This window comes from Anas platyrhynchos, chromosome 1, assembly GCF_047663525.1.
Source record: "Anas platyrhynchos isolate ZD024472 breed Pekin duck chromosome 1, IASCAAS_PekinDuck_T2T, whole genome shotgun sequence".
Classification (NCBI taxonomy): domain Eukaryota; kingdom Metazoa; phylum Chordata; class Aves; order Anseriformes; family Anatidae; genus Anas; species Anas platyrhynchos.
Genome location: NC_092587.1, coordinates 163519130 through 163541079, shown reverse-complemented (window position 1 = coordinate 163541079; position 21950 = coordinate 163519130). Strand labels below are relative to the sequence as shown.

The window sequence follows — 21950 nt, the reverse complement described above, 5'->3', positions numbered from 1 at the left end:
AATTTGCCTTTTGTGGAAAGCTCTACTTCTTGGCAGTAAAAAGCAGTGACTTTCCTGCACTTTTTGACAAATGGGCCTGCATGTCTTATGACACCCCAAAGGGCTATTTTCTCATCAGAGACACAGTGCTTAAAATTCATTACAATCCCCTTGGTTTTCATTTATACTGGCATCACCATCCAGAAAAGTGGAGGGGGCTACACAGTCTGCAGGTATATAGAGAACACAACAGTGAGTTCCTAGGATTCTGTAATACACAAGGATCAGAGGCTTTGTTAAAATATTCCGTTTATTGCAGATCAACACAAATCACCACTAACAAAAATACTATGATTAATAAGGCAAAGATATATACAGATAATGTTAAGGGAGGTGAAGAGCAAGGAGGGCAGCCGCCTCCTTCAGCCACTCCAACCCAGGACTGCTCCTGTCTGGCTGCTGGGGCCCAGCCCGGGCTGCTGTTTTCTGTTTTGCAGGTTCAGCTGGTAGAAAAGCTGAGCACGTATCCCAGAGACACACAGACACGTGCAGACAGAGACAGTACACAGACATGATAGGTCACACAGGCCTCGCATGAAACAGACATATACAACTGAGACCCCTTCCTCCTCTCTGGCTGGCAGAAATAACAGTTCACTAGTGCAGTCACACACACAGAGCACTCTCCAGGTCCACAAGCACACACATATTCACAGATCCTTCCAGTACCAGCACAACCCCCCTGTCCTCCCACCAACCCTGCCTGGATCCCAGGCCTGCTCTGCAGCACAAACACATGGGAGAGGGTGCAAATAAAGAGAGAGAGTTTTAATGAGAAAAAAAATCCAAAGATAGGACAGGCTGCAGTGTTCAGCCACAGAGCTTGGCCAAACAAGCATGCTGACTGGCTCTGTTTTACACACAACCAGCTCTTTTGTACACTTTTCTACCTATCCCCACTCTTTGTTCCTCCAGCTCTGTCTTCCCCTGCACACCCCCCATGGGTCTGCAGAGTTCTGCCATTCTGCACCCTCCCAGGCTGGGCCCCTGCTCCACAGTCTGAGGCACAAGGTTCATCCTTCCTGGAAGTGGCGCCTGTAAGCTTGTTAGCCTGCCAATTAGTGTGACTGGGAGGTTTGTTCCTTGTGATCATCTCCCAGCTTAGAAGGCCTCTATCTAAATACACATTCCTACATTCTCACAGAATCACAGAATTTCTAGGCTGGAAGAGACCTCAAGATCATCACATGCTCAAAAGTCAGTGTGACTAACCAGACTTACTCCCGACCACTGCCTCCCTTTCTTATTATCCTTCATTGCCTTGGAAAAAGGCCCTTGACCAGATACCCTTAAAGAAGCAGACACTCTCCTTCTACACACCCAAACAGAAATAAGCTATTACAGATACTACCAGCGAGAAAGTATATACATGTATGTAACACATATTAAGGGTATAGCACCAGTTAATAGCAGCAGCAATTAAAGGTAGCAGAAAGGCAATTTCAGGGAGGACAATAGGTAATATAACAGCAGATAGAGTTTGTGGATAATTATATGTTCAACAAACTTATCAAAAGTACTAAGACAGTGAACAGACTTATGAATAAGACTATTCACAATTATGATTAAAAAACAGTAATATAACAGCAAATATACTTACCAGACTATTAAGACTATAGTTGTAACTATATTTAACAAGAATATACTTAGCACAACTAGCACAACTGTACGTATTATGTTTGTACTTATACTTACAGATGTATATAGTCATAAAATCACTGGCAGACATTTTTCAGATTACTCTCTAGCAGCCACTTTATGTCAGAACTTTCTAATTACAGTCAGGTTACCTCTGTAACTGCTCCCATCAACTAGTAATTCTAACAAAAAAAGGCAGTCTGCCATGCTTTTTCAGTTCCTGAAAATTTAAGGAACCATTTACAGGTACACCCATGAGCAGCTATGTAAGCAGTAGCTAGCTACACAGATGCACACTGGTGGATGTAACCTTCAAGTTAGTGATCTTGAAGGGAAAAAAAACACTTGAAACAATGATATTGTTATAAGTGTAAAACAGCCAACTCCAGTTTTATTAAATTCACAGATCTTTTTTTTTTTCTTTCTCTTTTTTTTTTTTTTTTTCTCCAACACTCTTTAAAGTGTATCTTGACAGTATTTTATGCCATGTGTTTTTATTCCATTACAAAAATGCAGACTATTTGTTCTTCTGGGGCTGCCTAGGGAACTGGTTGAGTCACCATACCTGGAGGTCTTTAAAACACGTTTAGATGACACTGAGCCCACCCCAAAGGCAGGCACTTCAGTGTCTCTGCAATATGGACATCAGTCCCATCTTAGGAGAAGGATTCATTTACCTACATGTGGGCACCTAGCACAATTTGTGAAGCATATCCATGATGTCTATGCAGGACTTGTAGACAGGACACAAGGCTTACAGGAGACCTGCACTCTTCTGGAGAAGCACCCAGAGGACACACATGACATCCTAAAATACATACATGCAGCATTCTGTTACCCTGCCATAGCAGAGGGCTTGGAACTAGATGATCTTTAAGGTCCCTTCCAACTTAAAACATTGTAATACTATGAAATGAATCCCACCAGAGATGTTTGCCTTGTATGACCATGATTCCTTTTAAACATTATCTAGTAGTAGCCAAACTACTTCTTGCTCTCTAAATAAGATACTTATCAGCAGTTGGCTGAATAAAATGATAAAGAATATGTGTACCTGTGTTCCTAAATGAACAATAATGGCTCTATCCTCCTCTGACATTACTGCAGTGATGCCAAGTGAATGTATCATCTAAATACACTCACTTGGCACAGTTAGCAATGCTGATTTTAGTCCTGGCTAAGTTAAATTAATATGCATCCCTTTCCCTCTATCCTTTCCACACTAAGAACGTGAAACAGCTAAATTACTGCAAAAATTTCCAGTGTAGAAAACCCACAGTTATGATTGTACAAGATTTTCTTTTTAATTGATTTCTGCTGCCAGTAAGAGGTACTGAAATCAAATTTTACAGCTCAAGGGAATTAACTAAAATAATACCTCTGATGTCAGCATATAAAATAGCATAACATTTTCCATTCAAAATTAGGTGTCACATGAAGAAGACCCATGTTTGACCTTCCTGTGTAGACATGATCATCTAAATTTCACATCTGTTTTTCTGAAAGTAAAAGGGCAGTTCCAAGCAGAGCATATACACCTTGTCTATGCATGGCCTGAAATGAATATAATTAATTTAATTTGTTAAGGGACCAAGTGACTTTAAAGACAATTTGCAGTATGAGCTTGCTCTGGGAGGCAAGGCATAGTACTAATTTCCTGTCTCATAATTGAGAATTCCAGAATCACTAGCCTCTGGTATGGAAGGAAAAAAAAAAAATATATATATATATATGCATGTATATATATATATATATTTAAATGGTATGAAAAGGTAAAGGATGAGAGAGCTTTCATAGCCAATTGCACATTTGTGAGTTAGTCCTAATACCCACGTATATGTAAATTACCTCTAGACACTTAGCAACACTGTATTTGTTTCTGTATTTGTTTTTTCAGCACAGCTTTCTTGTTCTCATCTTTTTCACTTGGCAAACTTTGATAACACAAAAATAGGAAGGGTGACCTTCCACATAATCATTTGAGGTAAGAGCAACATTCATAGAATCACAGAATATCCTGGGTTAGAAGGGACCTGCAAGGATCATTGAGTCCAACTCCTAGCTCCACACACGACCACCCAAAAATCAGATTATATTTCTGACAGCATTGTGAAAATGCGTCTTGAGCTACAGTAGGCTCTGTGTCATGACCACTGTCCTGGGGAGTCTGTCCCAGTGCCTGACCACCTTCTGGGTGCAGAACCTTTTCCTAACACCCAACCTGACCCTCCCCTGTCCCAGCTCCATGCCGTTCCCTCAGGTCCTGTTGCTGTCCCCAGAGAGCAGAGCTCAGCGCCTGCCCCTCCGCTCCCCTTGTGAGGAAGCTGTGGGCCTCCATGAGGCCTCCCCTCAGCCTGCTCTGCTCTGGGCTGAGCAGACTTCAGCTGCTCCTTACATGTCTTGCCCTTCACCATCTTCATAGCCCTCCTTTGGATACTCTCTAACAGTTTTATGGCTTTCTTATATTGTGGCACCCAAACCTGCAAACAGTGCTCAAGGTGAGGCTACCCCAGCACAGAGCAGAGCAGGAAAATCATTTCCCTCAACCAGCTAGCAATGCTGAGCTTGGTGGAGCTTCAGAGTTGGCTGGGAGTGTATTGTTGCTGCAGTCATGGTCTTCCAACTCAGGGCTCTGTAGTCCCAAAACCCATCACTGGTGTGGAAGACAGAGGTGAAGAAGGCATTCTACAGAATAGCAACGCTGTAGCCCTGCCATGTTGCCCAATCTCACTTCCAGTGTCCATGCTTTCTTTTTCCACCTAATCTCTAGAAGAACCCTGCTCAGTCAGGCCAACCTTCTGCCCTACCTGCTTGACTTCTGACATTTTGAAGTTGCCTGGTCCCGTGCTCTTAAGAGGTGGTACTTTAAAAGTTACCAGTACTAATGGACTCCAATGCCTTCAAAAGCAGTTTCCCAGGGGGCCTTACTAACTAGTTCCCTGAGCAGCCTAAAGGGCTTAAGTTTTAGTGGCAGTCTTCCCCCCATCACCAAAGATGTTAAACTCATCTACTTCGTGGTCACTATGGCCAAGACATCCATCAATCACCATTTCACCTGAGACCCTCTCTGTTTAGAAGCAACAAATCTAGGAGGTCAACTTTGCTAGTCAGCTCCCTTGGTACCTGTACCAAGAAGTTATCATAAAGGTGTTTTAGGAATCTCCTGGATCTGTTTGTATTAGATGTATAGTATTCCCAGTTAACATCTGGTGTGTTGAAGTCACCCTTAAGTACAAGGATGGTTAATCCAGATGTATCTCTTAGTTTCTTAAATAATAATTCATCAGTGTTGTCAGCAATGGGTCTATAGTAGGTTCCCACAATGACATCAGCTTTATTTGCTTGTCCTTGAATCCTTGCCACCATCTGCAAGCTCTGTACAGTCCAGCCCCTCCATTACATACAGAGCCACCCCTCCACCTTGCCTGTTCTGCCTATCCCTTCTGAAGAGCCTATAACCATCCATCATAAAACACCAGTCACAGGACTCTTCCCTCCAGGTTTTGCTTATGCCAAAGATGTAGACCCATGACTGAGCTGCGGCTTCTAGCTCCTTTTGCTCATTCCTCATGCTGCATGCATAGATGTAGGAACATTTCAAATGTGCTTCATTGTACCCAGCACCTTGTGTAGCAGACAAGGATCTCACTAGCACACAGTCTCTCAATTTTTGCTATGCCAGCTTATCACTGGCAGGCCTATTTTTATCCCTTTCCCAATTTAAGTCTAGTTTAAAGCCCTATCAATCAGACCTGCTAACTCCTGCAAAAAAAATCCTTTTCCCCTTCTGTGAAAAGTGCATCCTGTCAGGTGCCAGCAGGCCTAGTAGACCTGTAGACCATCCCATGATCAAGGAGCCCAGAATTCTGCCAGTGATGCCAGCCTTGCAGCCACGTATTGATCAGCTGGGTCTGCGTGTTCAATGTTGTTCCCTACTACTGGAAAGATAGAGGAGAACACTACCTGTGCACCTGATCTTTTAACCAATTGTCTGAAAACCCTGAAGTCTCCTTTGATTGAATTTGGACTTTCATTGCTGATGTTAAAACAATAATAGATAATAATCAGAGGGCTGTACATGGCTAGTTGAGTTTTATAGTAACTTCTCACACCCAGGTCCCCGGAAGGCAGCTGACTTCCCTACAGGTTGAGTCAGTTTGGCATATTGGGCCTTCTCTGTTCCTCTCAGATGCATCTGTCTCGGGAATGGCCGAGTCTAATTGATTCCACCAGCTGATCTCCTTCTCTTACTCCCTGATGCTCTGTCACCAGGATGAGCAGTTCTTCTACCTGGGCACACCTCCCACAGCTGTAGTAAGTGCCACCCTCAGACACTGACAGAAAACTCAGGCACATCCTGCAGCCTGAGACCTGGATGGACACATGTGCCCTTGGGAGCTCTGCCTGGGTAGCTGAATCAGTTCTTGTGTCTGGAGAGGCCGCAGGAGACACAGACATGGTTTCTGCCGGGTGGAGACCTGACTGGAGCTCCACATGAGCAGGTTACGACTGTCATTGGAAGCACCGGAGCATTGTGAACAACATTCAGAAGGCTTCACCCTTCTTCCTATGGGTTTTCTCTTGATTTGCATGTCATGCTAGTGACCAAAATCCTTACTATTTTAGTCACACATTACAGATACTTAGAATAAAGTGGCCACAGAAAGTAAAGTTGAGGAGGAACTTCCTCTCCCCTGCCTTCCACCTAGGCAGGGAGAGACTTGACTTTAAACATCCTAACCCTAAGAATCAAATGGGAATGATCTGATAGGATCAAGGGGACACATCCCACGTATGTGACTCACAGACATGCAGTTGATAGCATTACAGCATTTCTTTATCTTTGGGTTCTGTCCAGCAAAAGTAATGGTACTAAACCATGGATAATAAGATGATTTCTCTATTCTGTTTCTGAAAGAAATGTCTGTGTGAGGCTCTAGTCATGATATTACAATAGAAAATGTATTTTCATGCACAGAGTCTGTAGGTTGTCCATTAAAAAAGCAATAGTATCTATTAATACGTTGGCTACATTCCAATACAAGGGATACTTACCAAATAAGTATTTTATTTTTATTTTTTAAGTCTGAGAGCAACAGGATCCTTGAATCTAGCATCAGCTGAAACATTTTCATTCCCACCCTGCGCTTCTCATGTAACAGAACCATTTTTCCTTGGAAGAGAGCAAGTATCTCCCCTGGCACATACTACTTCCCGGTGGTGAATCATCTGTCACCATGAGTAATCTGAGTCTTTATGCAGAAGGAATGGGATTTTTTAAGTACTGAGATTGCCTATGAGTGTATCGTACCAATTCCAGGACTGGAGAGAGTGCAAGCGTGGCACTGCCCAGGTGCTGTCCTGGTAGAGCGCCCACTCCAGCCATGCCTGTCCAGGCAGGTGGCAGCAGTTTGCCTGAAATTTATTCCTGTGCTCTTCTCTCCATAAAACCCTTCTCATATGCTCAAACAGGCAGGTGGGAAAACACTTTGTAACTTAATGGCTGAGGTGTATTGAATCCCCTACAGGAGGCCTTGAAGTGGATCCCTTTTTCTCTGCTGAGTAGGTGCTTAAGGAAGACACCTTCACTAGGCACTTAAAATTGAAATGGAAATTCACAGGCCCACCTTTGTCTCTGTAAACATCGGCTTTCATGCTGTTCTTCTCACCTTGAACATGGTCCAAAATTACTACCAACAGCTGATAACAGAATTAGCTACTTGGCAACTGCAAGCCCCAGAAGCTGAGATTTAGAATAGCTTCATTCAGCTGGCCATCTTTGAGGGAGATTTACTCTCCAGTGCCAGAGAGAGAGTGACTAGAAAACTCATGGGATTTTTTTTGTTGTAGGTTGTCATTTTTTTATGGAGTATCTTCTATTTCCTTTAATCTAATAATAATGAAGAATTGTTTATTTCCTTTTCAAACTGTCTCCCATTCTTTTTGAAAACACAGCAGTGGTTAAAAAAAAAAAAAAAAAAAAAAAAAAAAAAAAAAAAAAGAGTGTTTCCCCACATTTTACATCTTTGCCAATATTTGCATTTCAGTCATCTAAAAGGACAACAATACTGAGTTTTAAAATCTTCATGTGGAATTTAGAGACCAAATGGAGAAAATTTTAAATTTAATATCTAAAAGCAGAGCTCTTGACTGGACTTGTTCAATAACATTTTTATTTGTTCACATTCGTTGCACAATAGATAAGAGTTGTATTGGTGCAGTTTATGCAAGAGTTTATCTTGACAATGTGCACATTTACATCACTTTGGTCCTTTTTTTTTTTTACTGCTTGTGGCCTTACTACCAACATGGCTAGATGAAATTTTATGCTATTGTGAAGGTCATATAAACCCACCTAATGACCTCATTTGCTCCAAATCTGTGATAGTCCAAATGCTTCTCACACACAACTTTTCAGAGTCTCTCATTAAATCAACAAAGGTTCTGGTTTGTGTCTTTGTCATTGGTAGTAAAGTATTGGTACTTTATTTATACAACGCATTATCTCCAGCTGAGAATTTCCTGTGAGGAAGGATATTCCTGTAGCACAGACAAATATGCTAGCTTCTATCTCAGCCTTCTGCTTGGCTCTTCACACAATAAGGAAGGTAAAGTAGAAGAAGGGGTGGAGGAAGACATTGTGACAGAAACATTTTTTCTTGGCTTTGTATCTGCTACAATATTGTCTATAGGAGCATCCAGCCCTTCCTCCAGTCTTGATTTCTTTGTGAGCTGAAGATACAAAGCTCTTCACTGTTTTGAGAACTTCAGGAATAGGAAAAAATAGATTGGCCTGAGTATAGAGGAAGAATAAAGCTAGAGCTTGCATAAAAGAAATTATTCCATCTCTGTAAGGTAGATGGTAATGGTATATACAGAAACCAGCATTTCAGAAAATTGCTTCATCTCACTGCTTTATTGAACCATATCCAAACCATTACAACCCTGTTTCAAGTGAAATCCTTGCAGCTTGAGATGTCATACTAATAAAAGAGATTTTTAAAAGGAAATTATTAACAGGTTATCAAAAAGCTGAAGACAGACTGTTTCGGCTAAGCAGTTAGTACAGCTCAGAGTGAAGAGAAGATAGTGGGTTAAAATCAGCACTGTATGTCTTCTACACATACCATCTCCCTTCATTCAAGTGCACACAGAGAGTTGCTGCTGGGGGAGTTAAATTAACTCCTGGGATAAATGAGAACAGGTCCCTGTTGCCTTAAGCTTACAACAGCCACAGAAGATGCACTGTATCTTGTGTAGCAGGCTCAGTACCCTGGCAATATCATGTTATTCACTTCATACTCTGCCACATTTTATTACTGAGATCCCTGGCTGCTGGCGATACAAGAACACTAATGGAATCAGTGAGCTCTGTCCTGGTCCTACAGTGCTAGTTCCCAGGCCCTTAATTTTATATTTATATGTTTCTTTTCCTGATTAATTGACTTCGTTACTTCAGTCCCTTCAACTACTTAAGTCATATTTCTAAAAGCCCTCAAAACTTCCAGTCTTCATGTCAGTTTTACCAAACAAATGATTTGAAAGGGCACCACAATTTTCAGGTGGCAGGAATGAAGTCAGTAATGACCTATGTAAGTAAAGTCTTTCAAGGTTGAAAGTAATCCTATGGGATAAATAAGAATAGTTTGTGTAAATACTCTGTTGAGGAGAAAAGCACCATAAAGCAAATGTACAAAATCATGTTGGTATAAAGCATGTCCACACAGATCTGTGTAAAGACACTGTCAAGTGGGAGTGTATATTTATTATCCCATAGAATCTTTAATAAAAATGCATAACTCCCAAAAGCAGTGGGCCTTTGCATTTTGAAAGCAGGAACAAGGTTTGGAGAACAGGATTATAAATAGAATAAATAACTTCTACATCCTGTCAAGATATTTAACTTACCAGAGGAACATGCTATTCTGGCACAAATGAGTGGAGAATGGATTGAAAGCAGCCATGATAAGAAGGACTTGGGGGTGTCAGTTGAGAAGAAGTTCTACGTGAGCAGGCAATGTGCATTTGCAGCCCAGAAAGCCAACTGTAACCTGAGCTGCACCAAAAGAAGCATAGCCAGTAGGTCAAGGGAGGTGATTCTCCCCCTCTGCTCTCTCCACAGCTGGAGTACTGCATTCAGTTCTGGGGCCCTCAGCACAAGAAAGACATGGATGCATTGGAACAAGTCCAAAGAAGGGCCACAAAGATGATCAAGGGGCTGAAGCACCTCCCCTACAAATACAGGTTGAGGGAGTTGGGGTTGTTCAGCCTGGAAAAGAGAAGGCTCTGGGAACATCTTATAGCAGCCTTCCAGTATCTAAAAATGGCCTACAGAAAAGCTGGGGAGGGACTTTGTCAGGGTGTGGTAGTGATAGAACAAGACTTTAAACTAAAAGAGGGTAGATTTACATTATATATGAGGAAAAAATTCTTCACTCAAAGGGTAGTGAGACACTGGAAAGGGTTGCCCGGAGAAGTTGTGGATGCCCTGTTCCTGGAAGTGTTCATGGCCAGGCTGGATGCGTCTTTGAGTAACTTGATCTAGTGGGAGGTGTCCTTGGCCATGACACAGGGTTGGAACGAAATGATCTTGAAAGTCCCTTCCAACCCAAACCATCCTATGATTCTATAATTCTATGATGGGAAGGTTCTGCTTCATAAATGACCACCTCTTTTTGCTAAGGATTAGTAAGCTAAGGATTGTCCAAGTTTCCTTCCTACTACTGAAATCATATTGCATTTTCTATTGCTAAAGGTTCTCACATCAATCATTAAAGTCTGCATTAAAAATGCTGTCTATGTTGTGTCAAAGAAGAGAGTTATTGGATTTCATGGCAGATTTATGCTCTTGAAGATACTTCACCCTTGAGGAAAACCCGGTTGTTAATTTTTTTAATCGAGAAGTTCCTTTCAGACATGCTGTGTTTCCTTGTAAACAAGCTAGAACACTTAACTAGCTAACTATCCAACTGTATTTTCTGAGGCATTTAATTTTAAAGTTCTATCAAGTTATGGCCCAATGCTTCAGTATTCTATTTATATATAACATCGTTATACAGGATGCCACCCTAACTCACCTTGCAGAATTAAGCAATATAGTGAATTAATTAAAAAAAAAATAAAATGATAGCAGCATGAGTCAGAAATTAGGCAGTTAAGAAATAGGTGAAAGAAATATTAAAAGTCTAAATGAAGGGGTTTGAATCCTACTCTTTTCTCTTTAATCTCCTTGTAATTAAATACCCAAAGTCACCTAAAGAAATATGTATAGCTTCAGAGAAATGCTGCATTGCTCGTCTTTAATGAGATGAGCATATTAATGAGATGAACTTACTAGTGGAAGGTTTCCAAAAAAAAGACGGGGAATGGGAGACAGAGCATGAAGCAATGTCATCCAGACACCACTGACTCAGAAAATCCCCCTAAAATATAAAAAGTTTATGCTTTCCTTGTTCTGCATACTGTGATTAAAGATAGCAATTGCCTGTGCAGTGTCAATAGTTACATTCAGGACACTTGAAAAGTCTGGTCCTCAGAGTATAGCATTAAAGACTTGAGGTTTGCCTGGTACCTTGTCCTTCACCCTAAAGGAACCACAGGGGAACCTCCAGAAATCCATGCAAGAACCATTGTGAAAGCCAATGCACGACCCACTGTGAAAGTCAAATCACCAAACCCACTGATACATGTGAGGCTTTAAACTGAAGAGAATGTGAGGCTTTAAATTTAAAGAGAGTGAACTTCTCTGAACAGCAGCAGATTGCAGTCCAGAAGCATATAATTCAGCAGATTTAAGGACTGCTCTTTCACAGCTGTTGATGTTAACATAAAGAAAATGATCAGTGCTGTGTGGAAACAGTACTGCTCTTTCACACCTCTTTGCATGGGGAAGAATAAAACATACTTAAAATAATGTAACTTTTACACCAAGATCTTTAATCCAGATGCCCATGCAATTAATAAAGCTGAAAAAAACAATCCGGGACAACCTCAAGGCTTTAAAATCACGTTGAAATATTATTTAAAATTAGAGGATCTATCAAGAATATGAGTTTGAACTTCAGATTTTCCTGTTTCTAAAACAATAACCATAATTATGCAGCTATAGCTCAAACTGTCCAGTACCTATTGGCTGGCTATTAAACAGAAAATGCACTCAATTTAAATGTGTAGTGAGATGTTTTCTCTGCTACTTTAACTATGTCATAAATAAATACAAGACTTGCAAAACATTCAAAACTTTATAACAGAAATTTTATCAAGTTTGCCATCAAATACCAAAATGTTAGCCTCCAAAATGCTCCATTTTTTGTAAAACTGTTATGTTGCCAATCCCAACCTCTAGACAGATGCTCAGCTTTCACATACCTCCTTTCTTGCACTTTCCTGTCTTCGTCCACCCTCCCCTCCTATTTCCTTGTAATCCGCCCCTATTGATAAGATCCTCCAAGTAGATGCAGCTGCAATTTCTGCCATAGTAATTCTTTCTGGAAATCTGTGCACCATGTAGACTCCCTCTCACTGTAATATGTAACTGTCAATGATTGTTTTTCATCTCTATCCCTCAGTTTATAGGAAATCTCTCTCTGCTCAGATCATCCTGCTGGCTGACAGCAAATCGTTGCATATCACGCTAATATAAGAGAACAAGATGAATGTTCATTTAATCACCTATTAAGATTCCTGGAACAGCTGTATTCTGCTCTTGATCCTTTGATAGGACTGAAATGAGCTGGGAAACTGCCTGGCTTATGTGACCACTGATCTTGAACAGCCAGGATGGAAATGTACAGTAACCTGTACATTTCAGTGTTTCCAAATTCATGAAGAAAGCACATAAAATTCATTGAAGACTTTGATTAAATGTCTATTTGTTGATGAAGATGAGTTTCCTTCCCCTTCCTACATTTACAGAAGGAAAATTGTAAATATCAAAAGTCAAAGGGACAAAAGCAGATAATTGTAGTTTCAGATGCGTCTTTTTAGGCAATGCATGAATGCAGCTCATATTGAATGCAAAACCAGACCCTGCTGTTACAGATATTGTTTTAATAACCTCTTTACCTGCTTTATTGCATGGTTTGAGGTAAGAGTTAAAGATAACTAGACTAGAACTGGATGGATAGCTCTAAGTTTGACAATGCATGCAGAAAACATTGCTTTGGCTTTAAAGGTTTTACTTTGTTGGGTTTTTTTCTTCACTTTTTCATGATTTTTGAAGTGCCTTCATCTCTTCTCACATCACAGAGCTGGTTCCACCCTTTTACCTGAATAAATGAGGGAGTTTCGGTCCTTTTATTTTCTGAAACAAAGACCTTGTATCATGTAGCTTGGTCTGTGCTGTATCTGACCAGACAACATTCTGGGTGTGGTATGCACTCCTTCTGAATGATCTGGACTCTTGGTAAGAAAACAAAAGTTAGGTTTTCTGCATCTACTGACAAGGTAAGTCATTTGTACAAACTAAAAAAATATGGCATCTTATTTGTTATGATATTAAGAAAAAAAAAATATAGCTGGCACAGATTAATTTAATTTGCTAGATCTAACTATGAAAAATTGGAAATGCATCTTAGAAAGGGGAAGGGATTTCACAGGGGTTCTTTGATGCAGTGAAAGACCTATTTTGCTGTTGTATTACTCTTACACTTTTTATTATCCCGAAGTTGTATTCTTATGAGGGATGAAAGCAGAAGTGAAAGGATAGAAATTTATATTAACACAGAAGGCAGAAATCACATGGGAATCCCCTTATTCACTAGAAAGTTATGAAATTCTTACACTGTTCTTAGCACACAGAAATTCTGCAGTTTCTGTGTATATTCATCTCTTAGATTTTCTACGCTATTGCTACATTTGAGAGAGGCTCTGAATCTTTGAACTGGCTCAAGAGAGTAGGAGCAATAGTGCTTCCACGTTGCACTGAGTAAATCCTCACTGCTCTCATCTCATCACAAGAAGTTTTGAGTCAATTTTAAACAATCAACAGAGACTTGGAATATATGTGATGAGTAGGTAACTTCAGTGACTTCAGTGCAACTTGGCATATAAGGAAGCATGAATTTAGGTGTTAATATCACTGCCGTATAGATAACAAACAGGGATGAATTTAGGTCACAGTTTATTTCTCAGTGAAAGCAAAGAGATTTGACACTTTATTGAGATCACCATAACTAGAGGAGAGAAGTACAAACCAGACCAAGAACTAGAAAAATATCTTTGGGTCCAGATTTTCCAAGTTTCCTATGGACCTTAACTTCTTACCACATACTACATTACACAGTGTGGTATGTTTGCCTATGACTTCCAGGCAATCCCAGCCTCAGTGGAGGAGCAGTAGCTGCCAGAGAGCTCCAGACAGGATACCCAAACAAATAGCCACAGTCACAGTATACAGCAGACATGCAGTGGGTTCAATATATCTAGGACACATTGGCCCTGCTTTGCACTTTGTGCAGTCCATCTGCATTGTTGCACCTACAGACTGTGCTATGCAGATGCTTTGCACATGCACAGTGAATCTCATAAGACCCAAATTCATATCCTTTCCCAGTTTGAGAGCTGCTGATGCTACTAGAACATCTCAGAAGAGCCTCTGAGCAATGAAGGGATATCCATAGGGGATATCCTGGGAAGGGAGGACATTCCCACCTTCCTGGTGAACCACCTTCCTGTATTGCACAGTGAGGAAGAAAAAAACTGAGGTGCCAGAAAAGGAGACATAAGAAGAAACTTTAGGCCACAGACTTGGGAGGAAACTAAACTCCAAGAGCAACTCCCTCTAAGATTCATATTTTTTATTAGACTTCCAGCAGATGAAGACAAAAAGCTGGAACTGAAAGAAGAGCTCTGTGTCTTTCACCTTCTGAATGAGTGTTTAGGCTATTAAGCCAAAGAAGCTCACCATGGCTACACAAATATTGTTCCCTACAGACTACCTGAGGAAAAGAGATGCCTAAAATAGGTAAGCAGTATTTTCCCTCTGCACATATCAGAGACACCCTTCTCATTCTATCGACTAGGTAGGGTACTGGCTTTAGGAAGCTTTTAGGTCAAACAGTGCCTCAATTTGCTTCACATCTAGTTCCCAGGTAAATAGATTGGGTCCCATGTGTACTTTCAAGCCTTTTTCAGTAGTTATAAGACCCCCAACTCTCTCTGTATGGATTCGTATCAACAGATATCTGAGGACAGTATAACTGAAGCAGACGTAAAAAGAATCAACACATGTATATAATAAATATTAAAATAGTTTTTTTCTGCTTGTGTACAAATTAGTTCATATGACCCTTTTTATTATTATTTTAAACCTGCATTCATATAGCACATATTCTGTCATATCAAAATGATATCTCACACAGCATGGTAAAATGGATGCAGCATTTCCACATGTAATCTGAATGACTAGTACGTAAAGCAGTTGTTTTCTTCAGTGTCTCATATCTGGCAAGTAAAGTTGTAAATCTAGTGCATCTACAAGGATAGGGAGATCTTGTTTTTTGTCTTACAGATTCACAGAACTACGACTAACATTTCGTTAATGTTCAAAGAGTGCTTTGATGCTCTGAAGTACTAAATTTATGTGACACTGTACTGTTTCTATGAAGACTTTTCATACTATTTCATCTAAACTGCAATACTATCTTCAGCTTATATGTGGCTAGCAAAGAGAATTTAGAGCTTCCTATGTCATATGAATATAATAACAAACTTGAATCCAAAACAGTGTTCTTTGGTTGTAAAGAACTAGCACACTTTTATTTCTTAATAACTAAGAATTATTACAAGTGCACAGAATAAGTTTTCTTACTGTTTTTATTCCCAATCATTCTTAATCTCTTGTACTGCTGCTGTTCTTGTTTAACAGAGCAATGGTTTTGGTATTAATCCCTGACACTCAAGGTTCCAGCTAACACTGACATTTGCTGCAATATCTTTAAGGAAATGAATAGCCTAGAGTTCTGCATTTCAGCTAATAAAACCCTTAGCAACATGAGATTGCTGGCATGAACTTCAGATTCATTCTGTATTGCTAAGAAAAAAAAAAGAAAAAAAAATAAAAGATGGTTCATATTAATATTATGCAGTCTATAAGTGGTGTTTACAAGGTGTGGATGAGTAATTATATGAATTTGTTTTTTAGATTTTCTCAGTGACCCTAAGCCCATGACAAATGTTACTTTACCTGCAGTATTAGTTCCATTCCAGAAAATGTTGTGTTTGTAATGGAAGCTTTCATTACTGTCCACTAGAAAACAAACTGAGATAATAAATATTAAAGAAATATCTTCTTGAAGAATCACTTATGTGTAAATTCTCTATGCAGTGCTTTAGTATGTTCACAGAGGAAGGGCAGAAAAATCAATTTCCTGACCTGGAGGAGATCTTCACAGCCATGTTGTAGTTGAAATATGTTTCATGGACCCTCAAGTAACCCTTTCCATATGTAGTAGGAGTAAAAATCTGTGGAAGGCACTTTCCCTGTGATAGCAGTTATTTATTGTTACATGATCTATTGAACTCGGACAATGAGGCTTGACACCCTCTCTGAATCTTATTCTCCCCCTTCCATAAGCCATGGAAGGTAGAGAAATAAGGGAAACTCAGCAACTGATAAAAAAATATGATACTTGGGGGGAAATTACGTGAGATCATTACCAGTGCCCTGTGGAACCTGGGACATCTGTGAATTTCCTCAAAGAGCCAACCATCTGCTGTAGTATTAAGCCCCAGTCTCAATTTCCATTCTAACAGTATCAAGAAGAATACACTAAAAATGTAGTAAAAGGAGCACCAAAATTTAACAAACTTTTTTTTTTTTTTTTTTTTTTTTTTTTTTCCCCTGTGCACTTGAGTCTAAGGGTTGATTGGGAGTACTGATACTTTTTCCCCTCTTTTTAAAAGCATTCACAGTGTTTTCTTGCATGGATTCACACATGTCTAGTAGTGCACATACTCATTCAGCAGTCTTTCATGATGGCAGGTAAAGAATCTGCTTTCTTTTCCCAGAAGATCCATGTAGGTTTTATAAGTAACTAAGTTACTCTGCTTTTGACTCAAATCCATTTAAAATGACCAATGAGTTTACTGTTCAGAGGTTAAGTAGACCAGACAGGAAGTGATTAGAGACATTTTCTGTGACTTCACAATTCTGGAATTTATTATAAATTGCAGCCACCAGTCTTCTGGATATACCAAATTGCCCGTTTCTGCAGCATATTGTATCAAACAAATTAGCAATGCTAGAGGTGAGAGAAACTACCCTTTCCATCACATGTGAAGGAAAAAAAAAAAAAAAAAAAAAAAAAAAAACATCACTAGAAGCCACTGTCCACTGTCTGGTAATCTGTTAAATGCCTTCACAACTATTTGCTTGAAATTGAGACTGAAAATATTTCTTGTGTGTAATAGAACTGGGCTGAGTGCATTCAGTATTTTCTGTTCTAATGGTGGTATTTCCATTTGGTTTAATATGAACATTCATGCTAATTTGGTGTTTTTCTTATATGGGTGAGAAAGTTGGGTGTGGGAGGGATAGCTGGATAGCCATCAGCAAAATAACCATGGAGAAGGGCTTGAAGAGATATTGTTTATAAAACAAATACTATCAAGAATGCTTGAATTTGGATATGTGGCTAAAATGCATCAATAATAACCAGCATGTAAGTATTGTTCAGATCTTGAGATCACTACAACCCTTATTAGATGCTTTGCTCAATCATCGTTTAAAGCTGTACAACGGAGCACAGGCTTGCTGCAAAGTACTCTCTGATGTTTCTCCCTTGGAATTATGTTTGCAAAGACTATCAGACTCACAAAATAGTGCTATTGCAATGGAAAATCTGTCTGCATTTCAACATAAACTATCTGATACTAAGGCCTCTGTCCAGAATTTTTTTTTTTTTTACAGTTTGTAACAAAGTAGTGAAATTAATTGTTTAAAGACTGTGCCAGATGATCTTGGAGGTCTTTTCCAACCTTATTGATTCTCTGATTCTATGTTTATATTGCAAAATAAGGAAGCCTTGAAAATACAGAAGGAATCTGTCTTGTGACTTCTTAAAGAAGCCGTGAGATGTAAGAACGGGATTTAAGCTACGGATTCACTAAAAATAGAAGAGCACTCTTATGAGTGATCTTACGAGTGAGCAGCAGGACATCGCTGCACTTGCCTGACTGGACTTGTCTGATGTCCATGGACTTACGATTATTAAAATTATCATATTATGAAAATTATCATACTTTTTCAGGTGGTTATAGTCAACTATAGCTTGAATATGCTTCTGCCTTCTGTCCTGCACTACACCAAGACAGTTTCTTCCCTAGAGTTTTCCTGACCTTGAAGATACAGCATTGTTTACATCAATGCCTTTTGATCCTGAACAGCATCTGTCAAGCTAAACAAGTTAAGCCCCATAAATCTGAGACAGCAGCTCTAGCTTTTCAGATAACACAGAATTTCATTCACTCTGAAAAATGGGATTATACCTAATACAGCTTTGCATCAAGCTAAAAATAAGTGAGCTCAAATACATCAGTTCTTTTTTTCCTTTTGACAGGACAATTGAGCAACAGGCTTACTAATATTACAGATATGGATCCCTTGCAGCCTGACCACTGAAGACAAAGAAGAGTCTCTCTTTAACACCTTAGGGTGTTGGGCTCGTGTGTAGATAACTGTTCTTTCTTTTCTTTGCAAAACATTGTATTCCCTTTATAGATGTTTGCTATTATCAATAACAAATTGGTTGTCTAGCTTTACATCTATACCTAGCTGACATACTAACTGGAGAAGATAAAAAACAAAATACTAAGCTGAATTTGAATGACTGTGAAGGAATGGATTAAATGAACTTTAAATTTGTGTGTCACTACTAGAAGTAATGAAGTAGTAGTAGCTGACGGGAAGATTTAAGGTTTTCAACAATGCACATGGCTGGTATCAGTGCTCATCAATACTCATAAGTTTTGGGGGGAGGTTAATACCTTGAGTAATATAACATTTGAATGCCGATTGAAAAAGAGGGAAAATCATTTCATGTCCACAGTGTTTAACAACTTCAGGATCTAAGTATAATAAATGATGTTGAGACTCAGGAATTAAAAAGATACGGCTAAATCTGACTCCAGTATCTGCTTTAATATGGTCTACAAACTTAGGTGCTCCATTAGGTCTGATAGCACTAATAAATAAATCTAGATTGTTAAGCTGCTACTAAAACAACTGAAAAAAACCATGTTGTTTGTCTGTCTGGCATGAAATGTCATTTGAAAGGATTCTGATTATCACTTATGTTTTCAATATTCTTTTTTTCATCTTTGCATTGAATATCCAGTTTTCATTGTGACTGGTCACGAATGCTCTTGGACTGAAGAAATATGAATAACAGTCACTAAAGAGTTTATCTAGAGATTTCACAGTGGGCTTATGTATACATGCATGGTTCATTAAAGTTATTCATGGTAAAAGTCATATTCTAAACAGATGACAGACAAAAGATAGGGGGAATGCAATGTATCATCCATGTGTGTAGACTAAAACAAAGAAGGATGAAATAACTTTCATAAAATTGGCAAGAAAGCAGAGCTATGACTTACATCCATATCTCCTTAATTTTAATCCATTATCTTCACTGTAATGTCATCTTTGCTCCCATTTTGATATTCACAAATTCTACTTTCATCTGAACAGATAACCTTTCTTCAAGTCTCTTCAACAAGATCTGTACAGTGTCAAAATCTGCCAAAAGCCCTGTGCTGTGTTGTCTCCCAGTTTGGAGCTTTTTCATGGTTTGTGCATCCTTCAAGGTTGTCTAAAGATCTTCCTTTTATAGTAAAAGGGATTTGGACAGTGAAAATGTCAGCTCCTGAGAATGTTCTGGAAAAGGATATTGCAGTTCAAACACATTTTTGTGGAAGCTTCATGAACCATGGCACTTCTGGCTGTTTATGACTGCTTAAATCTATTTTACATTGTTGGAGGTAAACAGGATTACACAGATTTGTAATATGATTACTTATTTCTGAGAATTAACTCTGTAAAAACTATAGCCAGTTTAACATCCATCAGTCCATCTGCTTAACAACACATCTTTTTCTTGAACATTTCTGATGTGAACATGAACATCTGATCTACATTATGGAGTAATTCCTACAAACAAGAGGACTACAGAACTATGTAACTTTAGAACTCATGTAAATTAATTACTTCATCTCAGCTTTCTCTCATCCTCTTCACACACACTTGCACAGAGTTCAACAATTCATTTTCATACATAAGCCTAAATACAACTAAATAAATCTATAAATTAAATAAATCAAGCTATTATTTTACAGCAGGAAAGAGAAAACAACAACAACAACAAACAACAACAACAACAAAAGGTTGGAACTATAGGCAAATCCGGCTAACACAGAAAATATATTCCTATCCTCCTCTCCCTGTGCTGCCTCCCTAATCAGTCTAAACTCAATCTGTTCTCATGTGGCAGGATGCACAGATACATTTCAGTCACTCTCTGTACCACAACACGTAAGACTTAAGTAGACACTTATAGGAGTCAAATCCATATAGTTTTATGTAGATGCACATTAAAAAGCTACTATTAGTAAGACTGCTTTATATGAAAATCTACAGGTTAGGTGAGTTCTTTATGTATGTGCTGATAATGACTGGGCATCTGAAAAGATCTAAATGCTTTTGTGTATCTCTGCCCTTACCCTCTTTTTCAAGGCATTCAGGATACATCTACACTTCTGTATAAAGGAGGTCAGTTTATGCACTGGACATCCATACTGCTTAACTGTTTAGTGGTTCCCTGTCTCTGTCTTGGATAACAAGTAAAATTACCTCAAAAGAAAGACTAGGCATCTTCAGCATAGCTGACTCCAAGGATTCCTCAAAAAGGCAGCATCAATGAGAATTCATAAAATGTGTCTGTCTCCAGTCTGCCAGTACTATCCCTGCCAGCTCTGAAGCCTTATAGGCCTCCATACACTCTCAAGCCACATCTGAGGACATAAACAATTCACTCTGGGTTTCATGCCATGAAAACACCTCTACAATGGGCTGCAATACAGTTATCACATTATTTCAGACACATTGAAGTGAACTAAAAATACATACACCAGTATTTCAGTTGACATAGCATCACCAGAGAGTATCCACAGCCAAGAGCTACGTCATGTACAGATGGCTGTTCTGTGTGTCATTTGGCTTCAGTGCAAGAGCAAAGTCACTATTTTACTATGAAGTTTTATCATTATGGATAAAAACAGAGCCTGACCAATACATTGCATCATCTCCCTCTATTACAAGCTTTACAGATGTTCAGTCCAGAAGTTTCAATTTCCACTTCATCTACTGATGTACTATTAAATCTTCTATAACTCCCTAAATCAAATAAAGCTATATATGATTCCATATACCCTCTAGCCATGTATTGGTTGTCCATGGCAAGGTGCTGGCAGTGGGGGGCTCCTCTGTGAGGAGAGGCTGGGGCTGCCCCATGCTAGACACAGCCGATTCCAGACAGCTGCAATGGTCCCACTGCAGAGGGGCCACTGCAGCCAAGGTGGTGGCACCTCCAGGAAAACATATCTAATGGAAGAAAAAAAAAACAGCAGAGACAGACTGAGAGGAGCAGATAACAATATGTGACAAATAGCTGTGCAAACACCAAGATCAAAGAAGGAGGTGCTCCATGACAAAGCACCTTGCGGCCCATGCATGGAACCCAAGCCTGAACAGATTTTTTTTTCCAAAGGTTTTCAGCCCATATTGAACTCACATTGGAGCACAGGAAAAGTGTGAGGATGAAGGAGCAGCAGAAAGAAAACACTGGAAGCAGCAGGAAGAAACCACTGACCATGACCCACCACCCCCATCCTCCCAGCACTGTTCAAAGGGGTTAGTGGAGGCTGGGAAAGGCAGAAGGAAAGGTGTAGTTTTAATGTCTGTCTCCTTGTTTCCGAATTAGTGTTAAATGTTTATTTTAAATGGCAGTAAATCGATTTTCCCCAACCTGAGACTTTGTTGCCTACAGTTGCCTAAGCAAAATCCATCTTTGTCTCAACCCATGAGCTTTTTAATTCCTGTTACTCCTATTTTGTTTCTCTATTTCACTGTGGGAGAGGAGGAGTAAGTGGCTGGGTGAGTGTTTGGCTGCTAGCCAAGGCAAACCCACCACCAAGTTCAAAGACTCGGTAGGAACAATGTAAGAACAGAAGAGTGTGAAGGCATCACCAACGTCCTAAGTCCCTGAAGAGGCATC

General features: G+C 39.5%; 1 long non-coding RNA gene across 1 annotated transcript in view; it reads right to left on the bottom strand.

The window, feature by feature from the left end:
• The window catches only part of LOC113845776 (uncharacterized), a 44372-nt gene that overhangs the window by 12864 nt on the left and 9558 nt on the right, over positions 1–21950 (bottom strand). The window lies entirely within an intron of this gene.